Source organism: Oncorhynchus nerka, unplaced genomic scaffold (genome assembly GCF_034236695.1).
Source record: "Oncorhynchus nerka isolate Pitt River unplaced genomic scaffold, Oner_Uvic_2.0 unplaced_scaffold_1059, whole genome shotgun sequence".
Lineage (NCBI taxonomy): Eukaryota > Metazoa > Chordata > Actinopteri > Salmoniformes > Salmonidae > Oncorhynchus > Oncorhynchus nerka.
This window is the reverse complement of record NW_027040253.1, coordinates 27,007-38,620: the sequence shown is the minus strand read 5'-3', so window position 1 is coordinate 38,620 and position 11,614 is coordinate 27,007.

Genomic DNA, 11,614 nt, shown 5'->3' with positions numbered 1-11,614 from the left:
GAAAACATACACAATCCATGTCTCAATTGTCTTCAGGCTTAAATGTTTGTTTTTTACCTGCCTCCTCCCCTTCAGCTACACTGCTTGAAGTGGATTTAACAGGTGACATCAATAAGGGATCATATCTTTCACCTGGAATCACCTGGTTAGTCTATGTCATGGAAAAAGCAGGTGTTCCTAATGTTTTGTACACTCAGTGTCTAGTTGTAGTTATAGCTATATACCTGTAGGTCTTCCTATATGATTGGTCGTCATTGGAACCCTCATTATTGTTTAATTTACATTGCGGCTATTCAGGATATACTGTATAATACTAAACAAGGTTTATTTTAATAAATGTGAAATTATTTAAAAACGCATATTTTTGTCTGGTTAACCAGACAGAGCACAGAATCCCTTTCTGGTCACTTGTTAATTTTTGGCACGTATGGTATGACGTGCTAGAGTGCTCGCAACCTGTCTCTGCTCTCTCTCTCTCTCTCTCTCTCTCTCTCTCTCTCTCTTGAATGTGATGTAAATGATGACTATGATGGCCTTGCCCACAGCCCCAACTCTAATATGATATTGCCATGTCATAGTTGACACAGAGACATACAGTCTTGTCCTCTCTATTCCACACCAGAATGCTATAATATAGTCTATATTACAATGGATCTGGGCTTCAGATATGAAAGCAATGATAATGAATACTAAACATCTCTCTCCTTCCTTCTCTCCTACCCTCGTTCTTTGGTCTCTCCCAGTTTCTTGGAGGTTGGAGTGGGCGCTGGTGCAGGCCTCGGTAGCACTAGTTTGGTATTTACTACTTGACACTACAGTGCTGTCTGTGGAGGGCAGGTTTTTACAGTGAAGAGCTAGTTTAAAACCTTGCGCCCTATGGGCCCTGGAAAAATGTAAAGCACTAATTATGGAATAGGGTGCCGTTTGGGACGTAACCAGTGCCTCTCACAACATCCACTGGATTACCTCCATTTATTTCCCTTTTTCCTCTCTCACCTTTTTTAGTAGAGTGGCCTCATGGATGTTGAAGGTGAACTGCTCATTTGCTGCGGTTTGATTTATTGTAATGACTCAGAGAAAGAAAAGACAGTACAGGGTCGCAATTCAACGGCTCAGACATGAGATGCATTAGGCAGGGACCTCAGAAAATCGCAGATTATAAAGGCTAAACCAGCCAAGTCCGAGACACTGACGCCTCACTCCCAGACAAGCTAAACACCTTTTTCACCCGCTTTGAGAAAAGCAACACGGAGCCGTCAACGCGTGCCCCCGCTGCTCATGAGTACTGCGGGCTCCCGATCTCTGTAGCTAACGTGAGTAAAACCTTCAAGCGTGTTAACCGTTGCGTCGATTACAGCTCAGGTTTTAACACCATAGTGCCCTCCAAGCTTGTCACTAAGCTCAGGACCTTGGGTATGAGAGTTGACTCTTACACACACACGCACACGCGCGCACGCGCACACACACACACACACACACACACACACACACACACACACACACACACACACACACACACACACAGCTGGTGTGAGAGAGTGGTCAGGGACAGAGACATTACTCTACCCCCACTTTGCAGTAAATCAACCAAGCAGGTCCAGAGTTTTCAGACAGACATGGGCCTCAAACAAAACACAACATTCAGTGAAGAAGAAGTGTCTGTCCAGTCCAGTCATCCCTCAATTTGTCAGACAGTCACAACTGAAAGGGAAATATTTGAGCAGCCTTGCTCACCGGACCCTGACACGACTTCCATTTGTAACAGGATACATAAATAAGGGTCATAACAGGAGCTGAGGGACCTCTATGGGAGGGCACTAAAAATGCACCCTGGGCTTCCGTACGTTGAGGAGGGAAACAGAAAAGGGGGGAAAGGATGAGAAAAGAGGGTAACAAATAGCCGTGGATAGGATCAGATGGAGCAAAGCACAAAAAAGCTTCCCTTTTTTAGGGGTTTGGTTTGTTATAGGCTAAGAGTGAAATGCTCTGTGAGTTAATATTTGAAGCTGCAGTGTGTAACTTTTTGGGGCGACCCTGACAAATTCACATAGAAATGAGTCTAAGAAGCAGTAGATCTATGTGCGCTATGTCGATGCTTCCCCTTCTTAAGTTTCAGCACCACTTTACACCACCGGGACCAGCACCACTTTATACCACTAAAGACCACCGGGACCAGCACCACTTTACACCACTACAGACCACCGGGACCAGCACCACTTTACATCACTCCACACCACTGGGGCCAGCACCGCTTTACACCACTATCCACCACCGGGGCCAGCACCACTTTGCACCACTACACACCACCGGGACCAGCACCACTTTACACCACTACAGACCACTGGGACCAGCATTACTTTACACCACTACAGAACACCGGGACCAGCACCACTTTACACCACTACAGAACACCGGGACCAGCACCACTTTACACCACTACAGACCACCGGGACCAGCATCACTTTACACCACTACAGAACACCGGGACCAGCACCACTTTACACCACTACAGAACACCGGGACCAGCACCACTTTACACCACTACAGACCACCGGGACCAGCACCACTTTACACCACTACAGACCACCGGGACCAGCATCACTTTACACCACTACAGAACACCGGGACCAGCACCACTTTACACCACTACAGAACACCGGGACCAGCACCACTTTACACCACTACAGACCACCGGGACCAGCATCACTTTACACCACTACAGAACACCGGGACCAGCACCACTTTACACCACTACAGAACACCGGGACCAGCACCACTTTACACCACTACAGAACACCGGGACCAGCACCACTTTACACCACTACAGACCACTGGGACCAGCATCACTTTACACCACTGGGACCAGCACCACTTTCCACCACTAAAGACCACCGGGACCAGCACCGCTTTACACCACTACAGAACACTGGGACCAGCACCACTTTACACCACTACAGAACACCGTGACCAGCACCACTTTACACCACTCCACACCACTGGGGCCAGCACCACTTTACACCACTACAGACCACCGGGACCAGCACCACTTTACACCACTCCTCACCACCGGGACCAGCACCACTTTACACCACTACAGAACACTGTGACCAGCACCACTTTACACCACTCCACACCACCGGGACCAACACCACTTTACACCACTACAGAACACCGGGACCAGCACCACTTTACACCACTCCACACCACCGGGACCAGCACCACTTTACACCACTCCACACCACCGGGACCAGCACCACTTTACACCACTCCACACCACCGGGACCAGCACCACTTTATACCACTCCACACCACCGGGACCAGCACCACTTTACACCACTCTACCGGGCAGAGCACCAGTTGCTCTCTCTGTAACTGTATGTTGAGATAGAAGATAAACAGGGGGTGAAAACACCCAGTATAAACATACATCATGCATCTAAGGCAGGACAACTAGTTGTGTCTGTCTGTCAGTCTGTGTGAGTCTGGTTGCTGACAGAGGAGAACATTCTGGAAAGCCATGAAAGAGAAAGTTCAAATGAGGAAGAATACTTGTCATGCATGTGTGTTTCGGGACATTTATTTCTGATCAATGTAAAATCATTTTGGAATACTCAGATTTTCATATTCATCCGCAAGTACTTTTCCATAGTCCATGTCACTGGAGCAGAGTATCAGAAAGAGAAAAAATAAAGACTATTTGAACCCAGGTCTGCCTCAGAGCACAGTGCTGTGTGCCAGTTTGTCATTGTGAGGAGTCAAAACGGAAACTGTTTCAGTGGAACTACAAGGAGAGGTCTGCAGACCAGACCCAGGTGGCTACTGTTGTATGTTTCCCAGTCTGTCTATCCCATCCCATGCGTGGGGGTAGGACACATGATGAATGTGCTGCCTGCTCCGTTTGGGTCCAAGATTCCCAGGTGCAGCTGTACTGTTTGTCTCTTTGGCTATGTCCCAAATGGCACCCTATGCCCTGCATAGTGCACTACTCTTGACTAGAGCCCTTTGGGCCCTAGTAGTGCGGTATGTAGGGAATAGGGTTCCATTTTACACGCAGTCTGTCTGTCTGTCAGTCTGTCTGTCTGTCTGTCTCTCTGTCCATCCACTGTTGCTGCTGCTAACCAATCAGGCCTATTTACTCACAACATGTCAGGATAGAACATTCCTCACACTCCACCTCTCTCTCCACTGGAACAATAGAAGTGTGTGTGTGTGTGTGTGTGTGTGTGTGTGTGTGTGTGTGTGTGTGTGTGTGTGTGTGTGTGTGTGTAGAAGAGGGTTGTATTTTCAGAAGTGTGTCAAAGCCAGAAGAGTGAGCAAATGTACGGACGGACAGACAGACAGACAGACAGACAGACAGACAGACAGACAGACAGACAGACAGACAGACAGACAGACAGACAGACAGACAGACAGACAGACAGACAGACAGACAGACGGACAGACACACAGACACACAGACAGACAGAGTGCCTGCCGTATCAAAGCAGACCACATCAGAGTGTGCTTACTAAAACGTGATTAACCCTCCCGGGTTAGAGGAGACTGAAGCGAGGACCTGCCGCCCTCTCCTGCGACTCACCCTCTCTGCTATGACAGTGGTGCTGACAGAGGAGTGACGAGAGTAATGAGTTAATATACAGCTGTTCAACCAGCGTGACTTTGTAACGAATTCCTACAGTATGTGTTGTCACAAGGGATCTGTGCGGCTTGTGAGAAGTGGATTATAAAGTGAGAATGAACGAGCCGCCCAACGATGCGAAACATGTCAAACTTTGATTTCTCTCTCTCCATACCAAGAATTTGGTGTCAGGTTACATATGTTGCATGGTTGTGTTCTCAACGAGGAAACTGGTTCCATCCGTCTTCCAGTTCTAACCACCGATCCCTCCAATGAACGTAATGGGTCCCACTGCAAAGCAAACACAAGAGCTCTAAAGCCTACGAAGATAACCACACATTGACTTCAAATGATTGATAATGGTCATGACCTTAGCTTGGTTCCTCTTAGGCCACATGGGTATTTTAAGTTGGTAGCTGACCTTTGACCCACAATGTTATTCTAAATGTCTTATCTGTGCAGCACACCTGTGCAGACCAGAACACAGTACCCATCGACTGAACTACCAGTACATTCACAGGAATGTCCATTAACGACAGCTAGTTTAGAAGTGACTGGTCTCTAATGAGGCTCTTTACGCCTGTGGATACAGAACATTAATGTGGTCTTTAATGACAGTACACACCTTATTGATGTTTCAGAGTAGCAACAATCAGTAGAAAAGCTGAAAGATTCATGGAGAAAACATCATGTAAAGGACTAATCTAGGTGTAGCAGCTACATTAAGAGACTGCTGGGAAATGGTTTTAGGAAACATCAAATCAGCAATCACCTGAGAAGTCCCAGCAACTGAACATTATTTCCACATCATTGTGAATCAATTACCCATGAAACAGGCCTGGAAAAGATACCACAAAAAAAGTTGCTTGCATATTGCAGCTGTGGTGGCTATTGTTGTTGTGATCATAATCATTTCATAATGGCCCACTTCCCATTCCAGGTCAACTCCCACGCAACTTAAAAAGCAAATGTGGAACATTGCAGATAGAAATGTCAAGAATAGAGCGGACCTGATAACTTATTCTACATGTTAGAAAGACATGTTCTATATAATGTATTTCTATCTGAACGTTCCATAACGTTATGTCCTGCTGAGCGTTCAACATCACTGGCCCTGCGTATTGTACTGTAACGTGTACTGTGTGATCGTTACCGGCATGAGGAGCAGAGTGGAGCTGTAGAGGTGAACCTCCTGATCCAGACATGAGGAGCAGAGTGGAGCTGTAGAGGTGAACCTCCTGGTCCAGACATGAGGAGCAGAGTGGAGATATAGAGGTGAACCTCCTAGTCCAGACATGAGGAGCAGAGTGGAGCTATAGAGGTGAACCTCCTGATCCAGACATGAGGAGCAGAGTGGAGCTATAGAGGTGAACCTCCTGATCCAGACATGAGGAGCAGAGTGGAGCTGTAGAGGTGAACCTCCTGATCCAGACATGAGGAGCAGAGTGGAGCTATAGAGGTGAACCTCCTGATCCAGACATGAGGAGCAGAGTGGAGCTATAGAGGTGAACCTCCTGATCCAGACATGAGGAGAAGAGTGGAGCTGTGGAGGTGAACCTCCTGATCCAGACATGAGGAGCAGAGTGGAGCTATAGAGGTGAACCTCCTGATCCAGACATGAGGAGCAGAGTGGAGCTATAGAGGTGAACCTCCTGATCCAGACATGAGGAGAAGAGTGGAGCTATAGAGGTGAACCTCCTGATCCAGACATGAGGAGCAGAGTGGAGCTATAGAGGTGAACCTCCTGATCCAGACATGAGGAGCAAAGTGGAGCTATAGAGGTGAACCTCCTGATCCAGACATGAGGAGCAGAGTGGAGCTATAGAGGTGAACCTCCTGATCCAGACATGAGGAGCAGAGTGGAGCTATAGAGGTGAACCTCCTGATCCAGACATGAGGAGCAGAGTGGAGCTATAGAGGTGAACCTCCTGATCCAGACATGAGGAGCAGAGTGGAGCTATAGAGGTGAACCTCCTGATCCAGACATGAAGAGCAGAGTGGAGCTATAGAGGTGAACCTCCTGATCCAGACATGAGGAGCAGAGTGGAGCTATAGAGGTGAACCTCCTGGTCCAGACATGAGGAGCAGAGTAGAGCTATAGAGGTGAACCTCCTGATCCAGACATGAGGAGCAGAGTGGAGCTTTAGAGGTGAACCTCCTGATCCAGACATGAGGAGCAGAGTGGAGCTATAGAGGTGAACCTCCTGATCCAGACATGAGGAGCAGAGTGGAGCTATAGAGGTGAACCTCCTGATCCAGACATGAGGAGCAGAGTGGAGCTATAGAGGTGAATCTCCTGATCCAGACATGAGGAGCAGAGTGGAGCTATAGAGGTGAACCTCCTGATCCAGACATGAGGTGCAGAGTGGAGCTATAGAGGTGAACCTCCTGATCCAGACATGAGGAGCAGAGTGGAGCTATAGAGGTGAACCTCCTGATCCAGACATGAGGAGCAGAGTGGAGCTATAGAGGTGAACCTCCTGGTCCAGACATGAGGAGCAGAGTGGAGCTATAGAGGTGAACCTCCTAGTCCAGACATGAGGAGCAGAGTGGAGCTTTAGAGGTGAACCTCCTGATCCAGACATGAGGAGCAGAGTGGAGCTATAGAGGTGAACCTCCTGGTCCAGACATGAGGAGCAGAGTGGAGCTATAGAGGTGAACCTCCTGATCCAGACATGAGGAGCAGAGTGGAGCTATAGAGGTGAATCTCCTGATCCAGACATGAGGAGCAGAGTGGAGCTATAGAGGTGAACCTCCTGATCCAGACATGAGGAGCAGAGTGGAGCTATAGAGGTGAACCTCCTGATCCAGACATGAGGAGCAGAGTGGAGCTATAGAGGTGAACCTCCTGGTCCAGACATGAGGAGCAGAGTGGAACAGAGTGGAGCTATAGAGGTGAACCTCCTGATCCAGACATGAGGAGCAGAGTGGAGCTGTAGAGGTGAACCTCTGATCCAGACATGAGGAGCAGAGTGGAGCTGTAGAGGTGAACCTCCTGATCCAGACATGAGGAACAGAGTGGAGCTATAGAGGTGAACCTCCTGATCCAGACATGAGGAGCAGAGTGGAGCTGTAGAGGTGAACCTCTGATCCAGAGTCTGGTCTTTGTTCTGTAATACTGAAGCAGACACCCATCAATAACTCCAGGAGAGAGTAATTAGAAGAGCATGTGAGGCCTGAGCCTGTACAGACCAAGGCTCCTTCCCTTCCTTCTGCCTGCCTGCCTCAGACACTGATGTCATGCCAAAAATGTGGGCCTTCATCGCTAGTAATCAAGAGCAGGTCTATAGTTCTGCAGCGCCTCACACAAAGGACAACAATAACATTGCTCAGTTCAGTTCGGTCCCCCGGCCTGCCCTCCCTGCATGTGGATGATCAAGTAATGAGAGGCTGGCAGACAACAGCATGCCTTCAAAGAGCTGTGATTAGAATTTAAATGGATGGAAGGCGTTGGGGAAAGAGAGAGAGAGTGAAAAAAATGTTTACATTATGTGTACCCGGAATGGAACAGATTTTTTTGGGGAAGTGTTCAATGAGCAAGCCCTGGCATCTGGTCTTCAGTCTCTCACTATAGATCTTTCAATCAACTTAGTCTCTCTCAGAGGCTGTGACTGCCGGTGCTTGAGGTGCATTGACCTGTAGGAGAAGCACAGAGCCAGAGGGGGGGAAGGAGACTACTAAGGCGAGCCAAGTCGAGCTATACTGCACTAGCCTGGTTACACTTTAACCATTGTGCTGGAACCGTGCTAGAAAGGAAATAAAATAAGCCATCCAGTACGGTTTGGGTCGGCACAATAGTGAATAAGCCATCCAGTACGGTTTGGGTCGGCACAATAGTGAATAAGCCATCCAGTACGGTTTGGGTCGGCACAATAGTGAATAAGCCATCCAGTACGGTTTGGGTCGGCACAATAGTGAATAAGCCATCCAGGACGGTTTGGGTCGGCACAATAGTGAATAAGCCATCCAGTACGGTTTGGGTCGGCACAATAGTGAATAAGCCATCCAGTACGGTTTGGGTCGGCACAATAGTGAATAAGCCATCCAGTACGGTTTGGGTCGGCACAATAGTGAATAAGCCATCCAGTACGGTTTGGGTCGGCACAATAGTGAATAAGCCATCCGGTACGGTTTGGGTCGGCACAATAGTGAATAAGCCATCCAGTACGGTTTGGGTCGGCACAATAGTGAATAAGCCATCCAGTACGGTTTGGGTCGGCACAATAGTGAATAAGCCATCCAGTACGGTTTGGGTCGGCACAATAGTGAATAATCCATCCAGTACGGTTTGGGTCGGCACAATAGTGAATAAGCCATCCAGTACGGTTTGGGTCGGCACAATAGTGAATAAGCCATCCAGTACGGTTTGGGTCGGCACAATAGTGAATAAGCCATCCAGTACGGTTTGGGTCGGCACAATAGTGAATAAGCCATCCAGTACGGTTTGGGTCGGCACAATAGTGAATAAGCCATCCAGTACGGTTTGGGTCGGCACAATAGTGAATAAGCCATCCAGTACGGTTTGGGTCGGCACAATAGTGAATAAGCCATCCAGTACGGTTTGGGTCGGCACAATAGTGAATAAGCCATCCAGTACGGTTTGGGTCGGCACAATAGTGAATAAGCCATCCAGTACGGTTTGGGTCGGCACAATAGTGAATAATCCATCCAGTACGGTTTGGGTCGGCACAATAGTGAATAACATTTACATTTACATTTAAGTCATTTAGCAGACGCTCTTATCCAGAGCGACTTACAAATTGGTGCGTTCACCTTAAGACATCCAGTGGAACAGCCACTTTACAATAGTGCATCTAAATCTTTCAAGGGGGTGAGAAGGATTACTTTATCCTATCCTAGGTATTCCTGAAAGAGGTGGGGTTTCAATAAGCCATCCAGGACGGTTTGGGTCGGCACAATAGTATGATAAGGGTATAAGAAAGGAGACAGAGACAGACACTTGGGTTGGTCCCTGTGACGTGAGAGAGAGAGACAAGGAGAGAGAGAGAAAGAGAGAGAGTTGGGTTGGTCCCTATGACGAGAGAGAGAGACAAGGAGAGAGAGAAAGAGAGAGAGTTGGGTTGGTCCCTGTGATGAGAGAGAGACAAGGAGAGAGAGAAAGAGAGAAAGTTGGGTTGGTCCCTGAGAACCACAGCTCTGGCCTTGAGAGAGAGAGAGAGAGAGAGAGAGAGAGATCCAGAGGCAGGGGGAGTCTAGCCACTGAGGTCTGGAGGAAGCCTAGTTTTCAGGCTTCTCCCACTCCTTTAACCGCAGCAATTACACTCCAAAGCCCCAGGAATGTCCAGGAAGTGCCTCTCTACCACCAGAGAAGAGGTAAGATCCATTCCAGGGTTAAGGTGACGACAATAAACGTGAGGGGCCTGACTTGAAAAGTCCACTCTTACTGCGCAGAGCCCCCCCTCCCCCCCTCAACCAATCCTCCCACAAAAAATCCTTCTTCCCCCTCCCACCCTCCAGTCAACCCCTCTTTGGCTGCTTGGATTCATTTACATTTCACATTTCACCAAAAACTGGGTCAGCCAAACTTTCAAACTGTCTGTCAGCAAGCAACATTTATTTTAGAAGGGCTTTTTGGGTTTCTGGCCAAATCGTTATCCATTACAATACAACTTGTAACAGTCTCTTATCTGATTCTGCTCTTCATTAACCCTGCATTGTACACTGCACTCACGGCTCTGCAATGTCCCGGCCCATACCGGAGAACGCAGGCTTTGCCAGAAGTGCTTAAGCCAGGGTTTTTATTACAGTTACAGAGCTGAGGGTTTCTTATACTAGGCTATCTGGGAGTGAAGGCTGGCTGAGAGAAATACCAAGACTGCCTTCCACTTGGGCTCTTTTTACTCTAGATGATGTGTGAGGTTTTTCCCTACTGGGCCCAGTAAGTTAGTGGACATTTGAGAGGACAGATTTCCCTTTGCTGCATGTCTGCTATCCCTCTTTCTCTCCCTCGTCTCCTTCTCCGATTGGGTTTGAATTTAGAATCTCTCCTTGTAATGAGACAGCTTTATTACTTGGACCAATTAAATCCCCTTTAAATGTTCTGCTCCAGTGCCATAAATTCACTGGGACCTCTTCATTAGATTTAGTCAATCAGCAGCCCTCCTACTGATCACTGAAGCCATTATAGCCATGTTGCCTCAGCCAGTTCAGAGCTAGCACAGAGCTAACGGAAAGCTAGCACAGAGCTACGAAAAGGAGAGCACAGACCCAACACAAAGCTAGCACAGAGCTAACACAAAACTAGCACAGACCTAACACAAAGCTAGCACAGAGCTAACACATAGTTAACACAGAGCTAACACAAAGCTAGCACAGAGGTTACACAAAGCTAGCACAAATCTAGCTAGCTGCCAACACCTACAGTATAAATCAACAGGGAGCTAGGGGGAGTGCATGCTCCCCATTCTCAGACGCCCTGCCAGTATTTTATGGTAATTTACGGTTAGGTCTATACAGGCACAAATTCAATCAGTCTGTATATCCCCAAAAGACACACAAACAAGCAAACAAACAAAATGAACTAACAGCATGAAGTGAAGGATGGAAACCGTGGAAACTGTTCCAGAGCTCTGTTGAGCCAGGTCTGGCCGTCTCAGGGTCTTACTGAGAGGTGCTGTACAACAGGCAGAGGGTGCTGTCTGAACAGACAGCCAGGCTCTAGCACACACCTCAACGTTACTGCGGTTCAACACACAGGCAAAGGGAATCATTGGGACTATGATAAGCATTCTCTCTCTATTGAAGTAAGTCCTGCATTGGAAAGTTGTCTGGTAATGGAAAGTAAATGAGTAAGGCTAAGACATTTGAGCTGCTGGAGTGCGCCTAACTGATGTACAGTACTTGGCCCATTCCAAATTTGAAGTCATTGGAGAATAGAAATGGCATGAAATGCACTATCCTTGTAAAATGAACTGAAAGATGAGCTATGGTAAATTCTTACAGCTCTTCTGAGAAAAGTGGTGTGATTGGCTCTGG